This window comes from Humulus lupulus, chromosome 3, assembly GCF_963169125.1.
Source record: "Humulus lupulus chromosome 3, drHumLupu1.1, whole genome shotgun sequence".
Classification (NCBI taxonomy): Eukaryota; Viridiplantae; Streptophyta; class Magnoliopsida; order Rosales; family Cannabaceae; genus Humulus; species Humulus lupulus.
The window spans coordinates 72,989,351-73,008,353 of record NC_084795.1 but is presented as its reverse complement, the minus strand read 5'-3'; the positions used below and the strand labels follow the sequence as shown (position 1 = coordinate 73,008,353).

Sequence of the window (19,003 nt, the reverse complement as noted above, 5' to 3'; positions counted from 1 at the left end):
AACATTAACTCAAAACCATTAATAAATTCATGGGTTATATATGGTTTTGGAAGAAATCATCTAGAATGAGCCATGCAATAATTTAATTGGCGAACATTAACTCAAAACCATTAATAAATTCATGGGTTATATATAGTTTCGGAAGAAATCATCTAGAATGAGAATCGATTCACCATTAGCTAGATTGATCAATACAGTTGTGTGAAATTAGAATATTATAAACAGCAAAAGAAGTCGTACATAATATAACAATCTCAACTCAAAATATAATAATGAATTAATGATAAAAAATATTCTTTACTATTCATACATACAGAGAATACATACATGGTGCATATACAACATGGTCTAAAATTGTGTTAGGTAGACTTATAAGAGCATATATTTGCAATTTGGAGTAATAACATAAGTGCGTGCTTAATTTAATTCTATAAGAAAATTAAGCCTAAATTAGAGTTGGAAGTAGGAGGAATTAATGAAGTTTATTAGTATATTAATAAATTTAGGGCACAATTATAATGATATAGTGAATCATACTTTTTTATACATGTGTATAAGTTATCATCTTAGTTTTTTAATATGACTTTATTCATTGTAGTAATATTCAATTTAGTACAAAATTTCAAGAAAATTTGAGAATAATTTAAAATGTGAAAACAGAGAAGGGTGTGGAAAAATGTATGATTCACCCATTATAGTACACAAATGCGTCGTCGATCATTATAACTGCCGATTAATTTTTCTTTTTTTAAAAAAAAAAAAGTGAAAAGCTGTGAGTTAACTTAAGGTGATTCATCACAATTTAGAAAAGAGTCTGATATTGAAAAGCCATGACCATGAGACTTGCAGCTTTGCGTTGCGTCTGTGTGGTTCATATGCGTTGAGGTTGACTGGCTAATGCAATATGAATGATTTTATTTTTATGCAAATATAAAATTAAAAAAACGGTAAGAAAGTAACTCATTGTGGCTGCTGGGATTCGAGCCCAGGTCTCCACGGCCACAACGTGGAATTCTCACCACTAAACTACAGCCACTTTTTTGTTTAGTTGTCTAAGTAACAATTATAGATTTTAAAATCATGTTGGACATATATTTTAATTATATTGGGCCAGGCTCTGAATTTATAAATAATAAATGTTTATTATTATCTTCTGCAAAAAAGTGGACCACGCGGTCAACTTTCTCTAGCTGTGCTTGTTTATTTTCATTTTTAAGATCTCTTGATTTTTTTTGCCATAAAAAAATAAAAAAAAATTAAATGTATACAACAAATAAAAACTAAAATTTTCTCTACAATACATGCTGTTTGAATAAAACCTTGCACTTGATTTCTTCTTCTTTTTATTGACCGAGAGAGATAGTATTAGTGGAAATGGGTTTGAGGATGGGGTTTAAATTTAAGCGTTGGTAATGAAAGCCTTTTTCTATGTTAAAAAAGCGGTCGTGTCAGCGGTGGTGCATGGGAAACAAAGAAAGGGTCAGAGACAAAGGAATACTTGATGCAGATGCATTCTTGAATCTATTTTTTTTATTAATATTTTCTAAATCAGTAATGACCATATGATGTATTAAATTTTATTTTTTTTCTTTCTCATTCTGTAATTTTTCCCCTTTGAGAATAGCAGTAAACAATAAAAATGGTCGAGGTTTAGAGAAATGATCAAAGAGAAAGGATAGAAGGTAAAAGAAAATAAATTATCTATGAACAAGTTTTCCTATTTATTTATTTATGGTAATTATGTTTATAATAACTATGTTTAATATATAATTGATCATTGTGCAAATTTTTGGTTTTAACTGATTTAAATTAATTATCTTGTAATATCTTTGTGCTCAAGAAAGATCAATTCTGAAATAAACTTGGTTTATAATTAAGTTCAGGTTTGTTTATTTTCTGATGATACAGAATGATCTTCTATTACATCTGAATTTTCTATAGTAAAAATAATTGAGATTTATTTTTAGAAACTCTTTGATTTGATCTAATTGAGATAAAAAAAAGATTGTCTAGGCTTAGGGTTTTCTAAACTCTATAAATATCAGAGTTAAGCAGCAACTAATCTTAACTCTTCTCCATTTTAACATTTCATATTTTGAAGAGTTCTTTTTGTTGGGATGAGGCTTTACAAACCTTTGTTTGTATTACAACTCAATGACAAAATCATACAAGTAAATCATTCTCATAGAATAGTTAAACACAATGGATAAAAAGTGTAGGGTAGATATTCCTTGAAGAACAAATCGTAGGAACATAAAATCACCAGTTATGATTTTATGTGAGACACAAAAGTGACAAGGCTTGACACAAATAAAGATTTGTTGTAAAAAAAATATCATTCCTAACCTTCCTTTGAAGATGCTTGAAGCTTCTATTGGAAATACTTATACATGATCTTATTTATTTTCATGTAAATCATATATTAAACAAATTAATATAAGAAAACCTAGAACATATTTCTATAATTGAATTTAAACAGAGATAATGATAATAACACTTACATTATATGCAGTAAAATGAATAAGTCATTCATTCAGTTTTTCTAACCATTGTATCCTTTCTGTCGCAAGGTGTCACTAAGAAACTGAACCGATCTTCAAATTTCTTCACAGCCTTCCACAGTATCCTTAGAATCACATAGACCAGAGTGGACAATTCTCAACATATGAGATAGTTACAAAGAGAAGAAGAAGAGATGAGAATATAGAGACTTAGAAAATGACTTTTGTTGTAAAGAGAGTCTAAAACATTAAAGCATCAAAACTAGATCTTCTCGTCAACTGTTTTCAAAAGGCTATTTAGGATTTTTACCCCCCGAACTATTACCACTACCGTATCGTGCCCCCTAATTTTTTCAGGCCGTTAAAAATTCCCCCCGAAATATTCACAGTAATGTAAAGAATGACTTCCGTTAACTTTCAACACATATGGCTAACAGAATGCTGACATGGCTCTTTACATGCTGATGTGTCTTGGCCATGTCAACGCCATGTGTGTAATTTTATTGTTTTTAAATATGGTTTTTATTTTTTTTAATGTATAAAAAATGGTTTAATTTATTAATTCTATTTTTTAGTGTTTAATTCATTAATTTTTAATATGATTATAGATTTTTTAATTTAAAATTACACACATGGCGCTGACATGGCCAAGACACATCAGCATGTAAAGAGCCATGTCAGCCTTTTGTTAGCCACATGTGTTGAAAGTTAACGGAAGTCATTCTTTACATTACTGTGAATATTTCGGAGGAAATTTTTAACGGCCTGAAAAAATTAGGGGGCACGATACGGTAGTGGTAATAGTTCGGGGGGTAAAAATCCTAAATAGCATTTTCAAAACTCACTTAGAATTCCTTTTAAAGGCTAAATTAGGTCACTTATTTAATTAAAAAATAAATAAAATAATAGGTAATATCAGCCATTAGGTCAAAATTATCATGTGCTTTAGGCCTATGAAATTTTGCATTTAATTATAAGACCGTTGGACTTAAATTCAAGGTCCGTATTATTTTCTATTGATTGATTAATTAATTAAATAATTATTTAAACTATTTATCAAATTAATTATTCATAATTTGAACCTTGATCTAAACTTATTTATTAATTTAGACACTAATTTGTCTAAATTAATAAATCTACCCTAAAATCTATTTTATTCTCTAAATAGCATAACTTTGTGAAATTATACAAAATTGACTTGGTCAACTTTGATAATTCTAATTTATAATTAAATCAATTAATTGAGACTATCTAGATGATTTTATACAATGTATTGTGGAGACCATAGGCCTATGAAATCAAGCTCCAATAAGTTATCATAAATTTATTATTCCTCGTGACTCCAATAAAGACTTAGAATTACACTCTTCAATTCATAGAATGCTCTATAAGCAATATAAATACGTTATTAGTTATCTATTGTTACAACCATAATTATCACTCAATCATCTATAGACGGTCTATAATGAGATGAGACTAAAATATCGTTTTACCCCTCATTGTATTTTTGTTAGGAACGAGTTTCCTAATACGCATTGGAATGATGGTGGGTTGGCCCAGTGTACAATAAATTTTTTTGTAACATATTTAAACTACCTTTAAATATGCGACCTATTAATATACATACATTAATCATAAGCAAGAAAAGAATAGAAAACATACCTCTTGATGCCTATCAAGTGTCCTTGCTATCTTTTCGTAATTTGAACGAACTTCTTACCCAAGCTGCTCCCAGATACTCACACCAAGATCTTTCACAACGTTCTCTACATCTCAAGAAGTGTGTGGGCACTTAGAGAATAAAGGATGGTTAATTTATGATTCTACTTGATGTACTCAACACATGAGATCAAGAGAATAGGCCTGAGATTGGTTCTTTTTCTTTTTCAGGGAGAGATAGAAAAATATCGTTCTATTCTTTTAGAGCGTGTACGCCCTGATTTTCCCACGGGCTGATTAGCGAGCTAAGTTGCGGCCTAATCATGATTATCTCGTGGACATCCCTCAAAACCAGAGCTGCCGTCATAAGGTCGTACCTCCTTAGCTCGAGGCAACCCAAGGATTCGCCAAGATTGCCCGAGACTGGAGTTCGGAATCTGGAGGTCGAAGGTCGAGTTAAGTATCCAGTTCGTGGCACGAGCTGGATATGGAGCTATGACCCTTTGTAAAGTCAACACAAGCAAGGGAAACGTGCATATATCAGAGTGCACGTGTCTGATATGCCCCTGACTTCTTGGACACGCAGCAGGAACGTGCGTATTCAGACACCCACGACTGGGTTGGGCCGTGCGGCCCATTATCTCTTTACCTATCGATTTGACCACACTTATGTGTCAGGTTTAGGAATTAATCATGAATGTCACAGAGTTGATATGATAGGTAAGAAGGTCACGGGATGACCTTCTTACCAACTCCCAGGTGCCTTCTCCTATAAATATGGAGACCCTGGGAGTTGATAAGGGTTGGATTATCTCTTGTAAGAAATATCCTGTAATCATATACCCAGAATAGAGCAATAATATTGACTAGTGGAGTAGAAGCATTTTAACCTTTGAACCACTTAAAAACCGTGTCTTGAGTCACCTTTCCATTCTCTAAGATCATATATCTGTTTCGGTTCATTATCAGCACTAATCCATTTCTCTTCTTCTCTTAATTACCTGTTGGCGAAGAACCGCGTCAACAGTTTGGTGCTTTCATTGAGAGCAAGTCCGATTCAGTGCTGTCGCAAACATCCAACTATGGTGACAACTCGATCCAGGCACGGTAACGAGAAAGAGCAGCATGATGGGCAGGAGGCTCATCATACCGCCACCCCTGGTGAACAAGTTCCTGAAATCCAGCAGCGGCCAGGAAAGCAGCCGGCGGGCCAAGACGACACCGGAAGTTCGGCGCCTCGGCCGCCTAACCCGAACCCATGTTATTACACTGCGGTGGAAATGGAGAACGCTCAGCTGAGGAGCCAGCTAGCAATAGCTAGTCAGCAGATCAAGGATGTGCTGGCCCGACTACCCCCTCTCACAACCGACGTTAACGTCGGAGAGAGGCAAGGCGAGGCTTCTAAGTCTCGCCGGGGTAATCGGTCCAGGCGTAGCCGTTCAGACAGACTTCCGACGCCCAACTCCACTCCTTCATCACACTATCGAGAGGCAGACTTCAGAGGAATGCCTAGAGCCGAACAACAGCAATACAGCCGTTCGGTCAAAACATCGACTCCTAGCTCCCAACCATCCTCGAGCGCGCCCAGGAGAGCTCGAGGAAATTCCCGAAGGAGATCCGGAGAGAGCTCACAGCATCAGCCCATCCCCAACAACCGTCCTGCGCCTCGTCCAGATCGTTAGGCGCCGGACTAGCAGGTTGGCAGGGTCAAAAGGCCTGCACCAAACTTGATCCGTCCTGACGGAACTAGGATCGCCTCTCCAGTCAGGCATCCTCCTTCTCCAATCAGATATCCGTCTCCTCCTCGGCCCGTCCGAGACATCCCAGTCTATGGGAGTAGTAGGAGAAACCCGCCATCAGCTGGACCTTCCCGGCGTAGCAGGGCGCCAAGGGAAATATCAGATCCTCACCACCAAAGGCGGACTCCAAGCCTATCCAGCAGGAGCCACTGGACCGGCAGTCGCCGGAGTGATTTCTCTAGGGGAGACTTGCGCCAGCGTTTGAGTTCGGCGCAAATTCCTTGAGTCACCCAAGGAGGAGACCTTCGAGATCGCCTCAACTCTCATAGATGGGAGCAGGCAAGAGGAGACAACCATGCTCGCTCAGGGGGGACCCTGTCCGAAGTACGTAATGGAGGGAATGCCCCAAATAACCTATCTCAAGATAGGAGGGGCAATAACCCACCCAATATGTACGATGGATCCGGAGCTGTTGAACAGCCCCGGAATAACCAAGGACACCAGGACCAAACCCTCGAATGCCTAACTCAGATGGAGGAGCAGATGAGGAAGCTCCTGACGGAGAAAGAAAAAGATGAGTACGATTCAGGGGACGAGATGGAACTCTTCGTCCCCAGTATAGCAGCAACGGCGTACTCATCTGGTTTCTGTATGCCTCACTTGTCAAAGTTCAATGGGGATGGAGACCCATCAGACCATCTAGGGATGTTCAACACCTTGATGATGGCCCATAACATTGGCCCCGAGCTGAGATGTTTAATCTTCCCTTCCACACTGACTGGACCTGCCAGGCAGTGATTCAAGCAAAGTAAAAGACAGCCAATCAGTTCCTGGAAGACCTTCTCAGCTGACTTCAAAAGGGCATTCCGAGCCTCCCAGGCCGCCCGTGTTTAGGCCGACTCCCTAGCTAACGTGAGGCAGCAGCCCGGTGAGACTCGGAAGGCCTACCTGAGCAGATTCGCGAACGTTGCTGCTCGAGCTAGAGACGCAGATGATAGCTCCAAGATCATGGCCATGAGAACTGGAATCCTCGTCGGAGGATACCTCTGGAAGGATATACAAAGGAAGGGAGTCAACTCGGTTAACGAATTCCTTAACAGGGCCCAAGAATGGATAAACTTGGAGGAAGCCAAAGCTTCAGCTGCAGGAACCAGCCAGGTCCCCGAGCAGCCCGCTGGAGTGGGGACGGAGGTCGTGGCAGCAACCCAAAACGTCACACAGAACAACCAGCCCGGTGGAGGCAAAAGAAAGGGGAATGGCGAAAACAGTCCGCATGGCCAAAAGAAGAATAAGTCCATAGACAAGTTTAAACTCGTCTTCGCGACTTATACCGAGCTCACCCAGTCTAGGGAGAATATCTTCCTAGCCAACTCTACTCGAGTCCCCTGGAAGAGGTCAGAGCCATTAAAGCACCACAAGGGGAAGAGAGACACTTCCAAGTTTTGCCGTTTTCATAACGATGTCGGCCACAATACCGACGATTGTAGGCATTTAAAAGAAGAGATCGAGACTCTCATCCGAGCCGGCCCCTTGGCTCAATATGCACGGAATAGGGTTCCAGCAAGCTGACCTGCTCCGGAAGTCCCGGCCAATCAGCCCGGGTCTCGGGTAGACCAGGATGTTCCTCCTCCTGTGGTAGGAGGAGAGATATCCACCATCTCTGGAGGTCCACACATGGCCGGCACGAGCAGAGGCGCCCATAAGAGATAAGTGAACGAACTAAAGGCTCATAACGGAGTGGAGTTCGTCCTGGAACAGCGTCAGTCAAAGCAGCAGCGATTGGAAAGGCAACCAATCATTTTTACGGAGGAAGATGCGGGCCATGTCCATTTCCCTCACAATGATCCTCTGGTCGTAGCTGTCCAGCTCGCCAACCGGAGAGTGAAGAGGGTACTGATAGACAACGGGAGTTCGATGAACCTCCTATTCCGATCCACCTTAGAGAAGATGGGTTTGACTATCGCCAAGCTGAAGGAAACCTCCATGATGTTGTATGGTTTTTCGGGAGAAGGATCAGCATCGATAGGGACGATCGAACTGGTGATCACCCTAGGTGAAGGATCTCGGACAGTCTCCAAACTCCTCGAGTTCGTCGTCATTGACTGCTCCGCTGCCTACAACGCCATTTTGGGACGACCTACGCTCATGGCTTTCGAGGCCGTCACGTCCATACGCCACCTCGCGATGAAATTCCCTACATCGACGAGAATCTGCACTATCCATGGCGATCAGCTCGCTGCCAGGGAATGCTACAGCATTTCCATGAAGGGAAAATCTAAACCCGGGCAGCTGGCAATGGCCATTCAAGGTGAAGAGGAATCTCAGGAACCCTTAGCAGATCCTGAGATTGAAAAATCTCAAAGCGCCGAGGGGGAAAATGTCATCTTAAGTGAGAATATTGACCCCCGAATAGGCGAGGACAGATCCGAGCTCCAGGCGATTGAGGAGCTCGAGGAAGTGAATATTGATCCGCAGAATCCATCACGGATGGTCAAGCTCGGGAAAAACCTCTGTAGCAAGAGGAGGGCGGAGCTGACCAAGTTTCTGCGAGATAACATTGACGTGTTTGCCTGGTCCCATGAGGACATGGTGGGAATCAGCCCAAGTTTCATCATGCATACACTTCATCTGGATAAGAGCATTCCCGCCAAGTCCCAGAAGCAAAGGCGTTTAGGAACAACTCGAGTTGAAGCCCTAGAGGAAGAGGTAGCCCGGCTCAAGAAATGCGGCTTTATCCGTAAAGCCAAGTTTCCAATATGGGTTGCCAACCCCGTGCTGGTCCCGAAGCCTAACGGGAAATGGCGGACCTGCATCGACTTCTCCGACCTGAATAAAGCCTGCCTCAAGGATTGCTTTCCATTGCCCAGGATCGACAGTTGGTAGATGCCACGGCAGGGCACGAGCTCATGTCCTTTATGGACGCGTACTCAGGATACAATCAGATCGCGATGAATCCGGCGGACCAGGAACACACCAGCTTCATGACTCCGACTAACGTCTATTGTTACAAGGTCATGCCTTTCGGTCTGAAGAATGCCGGAGCTACCTACCAAAGGCTAGTAAATAGAATGTTCGCGGACCAGATCAGAAAAAACATGGAAGTGTACGTTGATGACATGCTAGTCAAGTCAAAGACTGTCGATAACCATGTTTCCGACCTAGAAGAATGTTTTAAGATACTGCGGGAATATGGCATGAGGCTCAATCCACAGAAATGCACTTTTGGAGTCGCGTCAAGGAAATTCCTGGGGTTCATAGTCAATACCCGAGGAATCGAGGCAAACCCCGACAAGATCAGATCACTGCTCGAGCTTCCTTCGCCCAGGTCGCGAAAAGATGTCCAAGGCCTGACAGGAAGAGTGGCAGCCCTCAACCGGTTCATTTCCAAGTCCACTGATAAGTGTTTGCCTTTCTACAACCTGCTCTGAGGAAACAAGAAATTTGAATGGACAGTAGAATGCGAAAGCGCATTCCTCGACCTGAAGGCACATTTAGCTGAGCTGCCCGTGCTATCCAAACCCAAGGCAGGAGAGCCTCTTTTTCTCTACCTGGCTGCCATTGAGGACACAGCTAGTGTCGTTCTGGTACGAGAAAAGGACCAAGTTCAGAAGCCTGTCTACTACATCAGCAAGAGACTTCTCGGGGCTGAATCCTGATACCCGCTGATGGAGAAATTGGCATTCTGCCTTATCACGGCTTCGCGAAAGCTCAAGCCGTACTTCCAGTCCCACTCGATTCACGTCATGAACGATCAACCTTTAAGGCAGGTTTTGCAAAAACCTGAAGCTTCGGGACGTTTGTTAAAGTGGACCATTGAACTCAGTCAGTTCGAGATTCTGTACACTCCGCGAACTGCTATAAAAAGTCAGGCCCTAGCCGATTTCATGGCGGAATGCACGGGATTCCAGGAGGGTCCCGCAGAAAACTCACCCCAAATCAACTCGCCCCAGGCTTCGTGGAGGGTCTTTGTAGACGGTTCATCCAACGAGAACGGCTCTAGAGAAGGAATCATTTTGATATCCCCCGAGGGACATAGATTCCACTCAGCACTGAGATTCGGATTCAAAGCCTCCAACAACGAGGCCGAATACGAAGCTTTGCTAGCAGGACTGAGGATAGCCCAGGAGTTGAAGGCGAGCTCCGTCCAGTGCTTCAGTGACTCCCAGCTCGTGGTAAACCAGGTTCTGGGCGAATATCAAGCACGTGGACCCAAGATGGCCGCCTATCTGGCGAAGGTAAAAGTTGAGCTGTCCGTGTTTGAGCGAGGCTCGATCGAACAGATACCTCGGGAGCAGAACGCTAACGCAGACGCTCTTGCCAAGCTCGCTACCTCTGGGGAAACAGAGACCTTGGGGCTAGTACCAGTCGAATTCTTGGAGAAACCAAGCGTAGAAGATGTCAGGACGGAGGTCGAGATGATCGATGCTAGGCCGACCTGGATGACCCCCATCCTTGAATATCTCGTCGAGGGCAAGCTACCTGAAGGACGTAACGATGCACAGCGAGTCCTATACCAAGCTCCTAGGTATACGATAGTCGATGGGGCGTTGTACCGACGTGGGCACTCCCTACCTCTCCTCCGGTGTGTTCTTCCAGGCGAAGCAAAGGCCATTCTGCAGGAAGTGCACGAAGGATTTTGCGGAGACCACACTGGGGGGCAAAGCTTGGCCTTAAAGGTTATGAGGCAGGGGTATTACTGGCCAACTCTGTCCAAAGACTCGATCTCATACGTGAAGAAGTGCGACAAGTGCCAGCGATTCATTGCAGTTGCCCGAGCTCCTCCAGTAGAGCTGAAGATGATCTCGTCCCCATGGCCGTTTGCCATTTGGGGGATAGACTTGGTTGGCGCCCTCCCCACTGGAAAGGGCGGGGTTTGTTATGCTGTGGCAGCCATCGACTATTTTACGAAGTGGGTTGAGGCAGAGCCCTTGGCGACGATAACTTCCAAGAAAGTGCTTGACTTCGTGGTTAAAAGCATTATCTGTCGATTCGGCCTGCCCAAGAAGATCGTTTCCGATAACGGCACTCAGTTCGACCGCGACCTGTTCACCGAATTTTGTGAAAGATACGGAATTGTGAAAAGTTTCTCCTCCGTGGCCTATCCTCAGGCTAATGGCCAGGTCGAAGCTGTCAACAAAACCCTAAAGGCGAGCCTCAAGAAGAGATTAGATGAAGCGAAGGGGGTCTGGCCAGAACAGCTCCCCCAGGTCCTATGGGCATACCGGACCTCGCATCGGACTCCTACGGGTCATACTCCCTTTTCCCTAACCTTTGGGAGTGAGGCAGTCCTCCCCGTGGAAGTTAAGGTACTTTCGCATAGAGTCCAGTCTTACGACCAAGATCGAAACCACGAGCTCCTGTGCAATTCCCTCGATCTAGTTGATGAAAGGCGAGAGGATTCGCAACTCCAGCTCGCCCACTATCAGCAGAAAATCACTCGCTACTTCAACACCAAAGTAAAAAAAATGCGCCTTTAGCGTTGGCGACTTGGTCCTAAGGAGAGTTTTCCTGGCCGGGAAAGATCCCAAAGATGGAGTTTTGGGACCAAACTGGGAAGGACCATACCAGGTCATCGAAATCATTAAGGAGGGAACTTATAAGTTAGCTCGGCTTGATGGAGGGGCAGTCCTGCGGACTTGGAACGCCATCCACTTAAAGAAATATTATCAATGATTCACTAATAAGGCTTGGAAGGCCACCTTTTATGTATTAATGAGAATCAACTTTTTATGCATGTTTGCAAGTGTAATCCAAAGTAACCATGAAGGACCCTTTCCCAGTTACTTGGGGGGCATATGGTACCTGGATATAACCAGGTCTCCTTAATGACTTAGAAGTTGATTCATATCGATTGACCGTTGTTTTCTTAAAAAACGCGAGATATTGATAAGGGTTAACGCTAACTAAGTCCTATCCTGGTCCTAACCGGGTCATAAAACTTAGAAGTTGATTTAAATCTATTGATCGTTGTTCTTCTTAAAGAGCTCGAGATATGGATAAAAGTTAACGCGAACTAAGTTTTCAAATTAAGTTCCTCGTCCTAACCGGGTCATAAAACTTAGAAGTTGATTTAAATCCATTGATCGTTGTTCTTCTTAAAGAGCTCGAGATATGGATAAAAGTTAACACGAACTAAGTTTTCAAATTAAGTTCCTGGTCCTAACCGGGTCATAAAACTTAGAAGTTGATTTAAATCTATTGATTGTTGTTCTTCTTAAAGAGCTCGAGATATGGATAAAAGTTAACGCGAACTAAGTTTTCAAATTAAGTTCCTAGTCCTAACCGGGTCATAAAACTTAGAAGTTGATTTAAATCTATGGATCGTTGTTCTTCCTAAAGATTTCGAGATATGGATAAAGATCAGCACGAACTAAGTTTTTCAAAAAATTGTAACCAAAATGCGTAAAGGCAAGAAAGAGGATCAATTAAAAGCATTAAATCGAATTGTCTCGAGGTGAAAGCACATCATGCAAAGGTTACATAAAAAGTATTTAAAAATATTGAAGGGCACAAGAGAAGAAACACCCTAAGCTCCGCCAGGTGGCCCCTTGGAGGTCGCCGTGTCGCCTTGCTTGGCTACGCCAGAGCCCTCCCCGGTCTCTGAGGGCGCCTCTTTATCAAGGCGAGCTTGGAACTTCACCAGCAAGCGCACCCAGAGGCTCGCTGACATGAAGGAGAAGTATGCATCTGGATTGTAGACCCAGCAATGGTAGAACAGATCTTCCATGGACTTTTCCGAAGTTGTCCGCTCGGTCTCTAGGGCAGCTTGGGTGACCTGGACCTCAGTCTTCGCGGCATCTAGGTCTGTCCGTAAGGTGGCGAGAGAGGTCTCAAGCTCTTGGACCTTCGAGCGGGTTTTTTCCACCTCGACCTGCAAGGCCGCCAAGGCATCCTTAGCCTCCTGCAAGGTAGTCTGGTGCTCGCTCCTCATGTCCTCGAGATGAGTTTTGGTCCTGACGATGCTCCGGTGAAGGGCAACGGCGCTCTGCGAAGTTGAAAACACAATTGCCTTAGAAAAAAGGGAAGGAAAAGCAGAGCAAAGCGTAATGATAAAAATCACAAAGAAAAAGTAAGTTAGCTTACTGTCATGGCCATGCCCAATGAAGACTCCAGCATGCCCACCGAGCTCAGTGTCTCGATGGCCTGGAGCTCCTTCTTGGTGAACCTGTATATGTGGCTGACGGCATAATTCGCCGACTCATACACTGTTCCCCGGAAGGCCTCGGGGATCTTCTCCAGGTCCTGGGGATTGACTGGGATGCGTACATCGGAGGGTACCACCGCAGAAGCCTCGAGCTCCGTTCCTACGTCCCGGGCGGCAGCTGGAGCTCGCAGAGGGGGTGGAGGCATGTTGCTTCCCCCTGCAGCAGGAATAACCGCTCCCGCGACCTGGGCAGCCGAGGTTTGCTCCTTCTCCTTTGCCAGAGACTTGGTGGGGACCCCAGCGGCGTTCTTGGACGTCCGGAGCCTTTTCATTTTTGGTCCAGCTGAGGGGTTCCCCCCGAAGACCGCACCTCGCAGGCTCTCCTCGGGCTGAGACATCTCTTCTGTCAAAACAAAAACATGGTTAGTATGAGTTAGCAACCATACAGATACAAAAACAAAGGGGTAAAGATCAAGTCAAGTATATGAATACTAAGGGAATCCTACCCCCTGAGCTAGAAGAAGAATCTAAGTCGATTACTTCCCGAGCTGGCGCAAGTTCTGGGTCCGAGTCTAACTCAGGGCTAGATTCCTCTACATATTGCCTAAGCCCAGAGCTACGACACCCCTCCGGAGTGATGGCCATGTACGAAGGTTGGTCCCATACTCCTCGAATAGGATCGACCTAAAGGCTAGGGTGTTATCTACTACTATGGTACCCCTAGGCCGGCTATCTTGGTAGTCCAGCACAAGTCGGTCGACATAATGGAGCAGGGTTGTGTTCAGGTCCGGATCACTTCGATGACGATGGAAGAAATGCCTAGGATTGAACCTAGCCAGCCGGGGGTCGGCTGTGGCCCTATCCAGACTCCTAAACATGTAAGGGTTACCTTGGCCAGAAGGACCCGCGGATGCTCCGGACTGGGTCCTCTCCTCGCCCGTCCCCGGGGCGACCTCCAAAGCCCGCTTCCTATTCCTCACGAGCGGAACTTCATTGTCCTCGTCCTCCTCGTCTTCGTCTCCCGCGACCTCCTCCACGATGATGGGTCTGGTGTCGTGAGCTGGGGGAAGCCCACGGAGCCTCATGAGGTTTAAAGTCTGATTTGGGAAAATCAGCTTGCAGGCTATCATCGTCTCGTCTGTTACGAGCACGCAATAATCTTTCTCACTGGGGGGCAAGCCCGCCAGCGTCTCGTATTGGGACCCGAGGGTCACAGATCTCTCTGTCCTCGCGAAGATGGCTGCAGAATTAGTCTAAGTCAGAAAGGGGTACGGGAGGAGCTAAAACGACACTTAACTTACGAGCTAAGGATGAAAAACACTTACGAGGACGATTGAAGTAGTGGAGCTCACAATTCCTGAACCCCGTCGACATGAAGAATTGATCCTTGAAGTCGTTGGGGTGGCTGGGCAGCTCAATGACTGCAGCCATATTGGGGAATCGGGTTAAGTAGTAAAACCCATCGCCTCGCCCCCGCTGATCCGGGTTGGCCTTGAGGTAGAAAAAGTATAAAATGTCCGTTGGAGTGAGGACCTCCCACTCATGCTTCAAAAATAAATATCTCAACCCCGCCAACAACCGATAAGAGTTAGGGGGGGGGGGGGAGCTGAAATGGTGCCAACCTCACATAATTGAGGAAGTCCGCGAAATACTGGTCCAGCGGGAGGAATGCTCCCGCCTTGAAATGCTCGCCGCTCCAAGCCGCGAATACCTCATCGAGCGGCGCGCAGTTCCGCTCGCCTTCCGCGGGAGGTCAGGCCACCACAGATGTTCTCCCCAGGGGGATGTTGTGGGAGAGAAAGATTTTTTTGATCTTCGCCTGGTCGGTGACCTTTGAAACGATCCTCTCCGCCTCAAAGAAGGCATCGGGGGCGACCTCGACCTCCTGCTCCACCGCCGGCCCAAAGTTGGGGATTGGGGAGTCCGGCATCACCACCTTTCCTTTGTCCTGCTGTGAGGCCGAGCTGCTGACGGTCTTCTTGGGAGCGTTCCTTTTCGGTGCCATCTGGTCGCCTAACGAACAAAAGAAAACATTTCAGAAAAGGCGATCCAAGCATGTGGAAAAAGCAAAGTGTTATTTGCACGAGCTAAGGTAAGCCCAGCCCGTGGAGAGTGGGACCACGCGGTTCAATGAACACGCGCCTGTGCTCCCAACAGATCCTCGATTACTCGGAATTCGTGTGTCAGGAGGGTCAGGATAGAATTTTCCTTGGGGGGAAAGTTTCAGTAGGCAAAAATTGCAAAACCGCCTGTGAAGCGTGTTCCCTAAGCTACCCGGTTTTGCACCCAAAGTTCCAAAACTCCTACCCATAAATTTTCCCCAGAAAAAGCATTCTGTAAACCATACTCTTAAGTAATTTCCTACAGCAAAAATACCCTAACCTAAAAAGGCTTTCACCCTCCGTATCCACAAAACCCAGTAAACCCTTGCATACGGCTACAGTAAAATATTTACCTAAGCTACAGTGAAATATATTTTCAAAACACACATGGTCAGGGAACTTACAGTGTTTGGTTGGGAAGTGGATGAAGGTGTCGCCTAGGTGAAAGCTTCGTCGGAGTATTGGCTTCCAAAGCTTTGAAGAAATCCTTATGTCTGAGCTTCTTGAACGCTGAGTGTAGCAGTCACAGAGAAGATGGTTTCTTTTTTTTTTTCTTCTGAGATGAAGAGAGAAGAAGGAAAGAAGTTCGGAAAATTTTTGAATGAAAGGGTGGCCACCCCTTTTTATATACGTGAAGGGTCACGTGTAGAGGGCCGTTGGATGGCCCTGATGAGGGATCCGATGCCCTCCACTCGAAATACGAAACGACGGTTGGGCATAGGCTAGGCAATTAAATGCGGTTCTCGTAAGACGTACCGTCACCAACCACGATGTTCCACGTATCAGGTGCCTGCGTAAGAGGTGGAATGTGAAGAGTTCATGGGGAAGCCTAAAAGCCCCTACTGTGGTCTTATACGACGTGGTATACCACGAGCAGGGGCTTGGGGGGCAGATGTACGCCCTGATTTTCCCACGGGCTGATTAGCGAGCTAAGTTGCGGCCTAATCATGATTATCTCGTGGACATCCCTCAAAACCAGAGCTGCCGTCATAAGGTCGTACCTCCTTAGCTTGAGGCAACCCAAGGATTCGCCAAGATTGCCTGAGACTGGAGTCCAGAATCTAGAGGCCGAAGGTCGAGTTAAGTATCCAGTTCGTGGCACGAGCTGGATATGGAGCTATGACCCTTTGTAAAGTCAACACACGCAAGGTAAACGTGCATATATCAGAGTGCACATGTCTGATATGCCCCTGACTTCTTGGACACGCAGCAGGAACGTGCGTATTCAGACACCCATGACTGGGTTGGGCCGTGCGGCCCATTATCTCTTTACCTATCGATTTGACCACACTTATGTGTCAAGTTTAGGAATTAATCATGAATGTCACAGAGTTGATATGATAGGTAAGAAGGTCACGGGATGACCTTCTTACCAACTCCCAGGTGCCTTCTCCTATAAATATGGAGACCCTGGGAGTTGATAAGGGTTGGATTATCTCTTGTAAGAAATATCCTGTAATCATATACCCAGAATAGAGAAATAATATTGACTAGTGGAGTTGAAGGATTTTAACCTTTGAACCACTTAAAAACCGTGTCTTGAGTCACCTTTCCATTCTCTAAGATCATATATCTGTTTCGGTTCATTATCAGCACTAATCCCTTTCTCTTCTTCTCTTAATTACCTGTTGGCGAAGAACCGCGTCAACAGAGCGAATAAGAGAGTGTCTCTTATTTTCTGATAAGTCTAACTTAAATAGAAAATATTTAAATTTAAAAAATAAATATGTAACCAATTTACAATTTATCTTTTAATTAATTAATTAATAATCTCATTAATGAAAATATCCAAAAACTAACTTTTGAATTTTCCATTAATTAATAAATTAAATAAATTTAAAAAATCTATCCCTAAAAAATGTGCAGTACACTCCACACATAGTCCATGGACTGTGTGTGTTGTGTACCACCCTATATTCTAGGGATATTTGATTTTTTCCATAATTATTTAATTATTTATTCAAACTACCTTATCAAATAAAAATCCAACAACCTGATAATTAATTCAAATTTGAATTAATTATCTTTTTAATTAATTTTCAAATATAATTAATTATTTGAATAAATGTCAATCTTTTAAATTCAAATCTAATTTGAACTTATCAGATTATTATCTCTGTTACACCTAGATTTCGAGAATGAAGATTTTGATCTCGAAATTCAGGCTCGTAAGATGTAAGCTCGAAATAAGCATATTCATCATGTAATCAGCATTGGCGAGAAAGTCAAAGAAAGTCTCTTTAAGTAGTAAATGCAACAACTTCAGATGTGGTGAGCTCGGAAACTACGCGATCTCGGAGAAGTTCCGAGGTTATAAGTCGGGCTCGAAGTCATAATGACAGTGGTTCAACACTTTTATAAATCTCCTACCATCACGCAATTCGGTCTGAGGTCGCGTATTGTGAGCTCGCAGAGGATGGTCTTTATAACATCACTTGTTGAGAACATAGGCGAACCAAGATGTCGAGCTCACAATAGGTAAACAGTCTCGAAGGCGTGTGAATCTAGCGTCCAAGTTTGCAAGCTGTGTGTGAACATGTTTATTGTTGTAAAATCCCTACATTTAAGGGATTTTATGTAATTTTTTGTTAAATCCCAAATATCATGGGATATATGCGCGCACGTAGTAATTGTATGCATTTAATTGCATTTATTTAATTTATTTGAAGAATAACTCTCCAAAATCTATGGGAAGAGATTCGGTAAACCCCTCTATAAATAGAGTGGGACAATTCATTTGTAAGGACGAAAAAAGGGAATACTGGAAAAACTCTGTACAATTGCTTCCATAAATCCATCAGAGAACTCCAAGAAGCTAATAACACAGACTCGTGGATTAGGCAGATTTTAACTGCTGAACCACGTAAAAAATCACGTCTATATTATTTGTTTCCTCTGGTACTTTAAGTTTAATTGCTCTTCTTTTCTAAGTTGACGAAAAACGACGTCAACCGTTTGATGCTTTCATTGAGAGCTATTAAACAAAGATGTGAGCCTGTTTAGTCAGAAAGCCTCTCAAATCATCAATGGCCGCTGTGAGTAACCCCAGTACGGGTGAGCGACCAATGCCCAATATACCTGAGGAGCAGATTCCTCATACTGAAAATTACCCACGACGGCCTGGAAAGCAGCCCATGGTGGATCCAAATCCTGAAGAAAGGAGCGATTCATCCAACTCTCGAGGGCCACCTGCCCCCAGGCCTGACAAGGATATGTATTACAATCCTGAAAGATATGTTCCAATTGTTTGAAAATCGCCAACTGGGCAAACAATTGGCAGAAGCAACCAAACGCAACGAAGAGTTAGCCAGACAGGCTGCTGACGCTCAGGCACCTCCTCGGAGGCCTAGGGGATGACCTCATGGGAGCACGGCCTCCAGGAGGGTGGAGCAGGTGCCACCACCAGCATCCCAGCCAATTCATCCAAGGCCCCAGAGTAGTAACCGGGCTAAGGGTACTGCTGACCTGACTGCAGAAGCACAAACAGGAACGGGGAATAACCGAGCCTCCTCAACGGCTCGGAACCCGAATCCTGATGATGCGCAAAACAACCCGGAGCCTGACCGGGAAAACTCGAGACCATCTAGGCCTGGAAATGAGAGACAACCACTGTCACCCATAAGACACCCACCATCGCCAATAAGGCACCCTTTGCCAGTCCAGGAAGTTCCACGATTTGCACATCAAGATGGAAATCGACGGGCTAGGCACGGAGAGGGGAATGAAAGAGAAGCTACCAAAGATTGCAGGGCTCCTCAACCTTCGGGAAGCCAAATGTCAAGATCACAAGCTGTTGGGACAAGGAGGCCAGCAGGGGACCCACCTCGTAATCACAGAGCTATGAGTTATGTAAGTGAA

The 19,003-nt window shown here is 44.3% G+C and overlaps 1 non-coding gene across 1 annotated transcript; it reads right to left on the bottom strand.

Annotated features, from left to right (window-relative positions):
- Positions 1 to 964: 964 nt before the first annotated feature.
- On the bottom strand, positions 965 to 1,036 carry TRNAH-GUG (transfer RNA histidin (anticodon GUG)). Its single transcript has one exon. It is a non-coding gene; the product is annotated as a tRNA-His (tRNA).
- Positions 1,037 to 19,003: the final 17,967 nt, after the last annotated feature.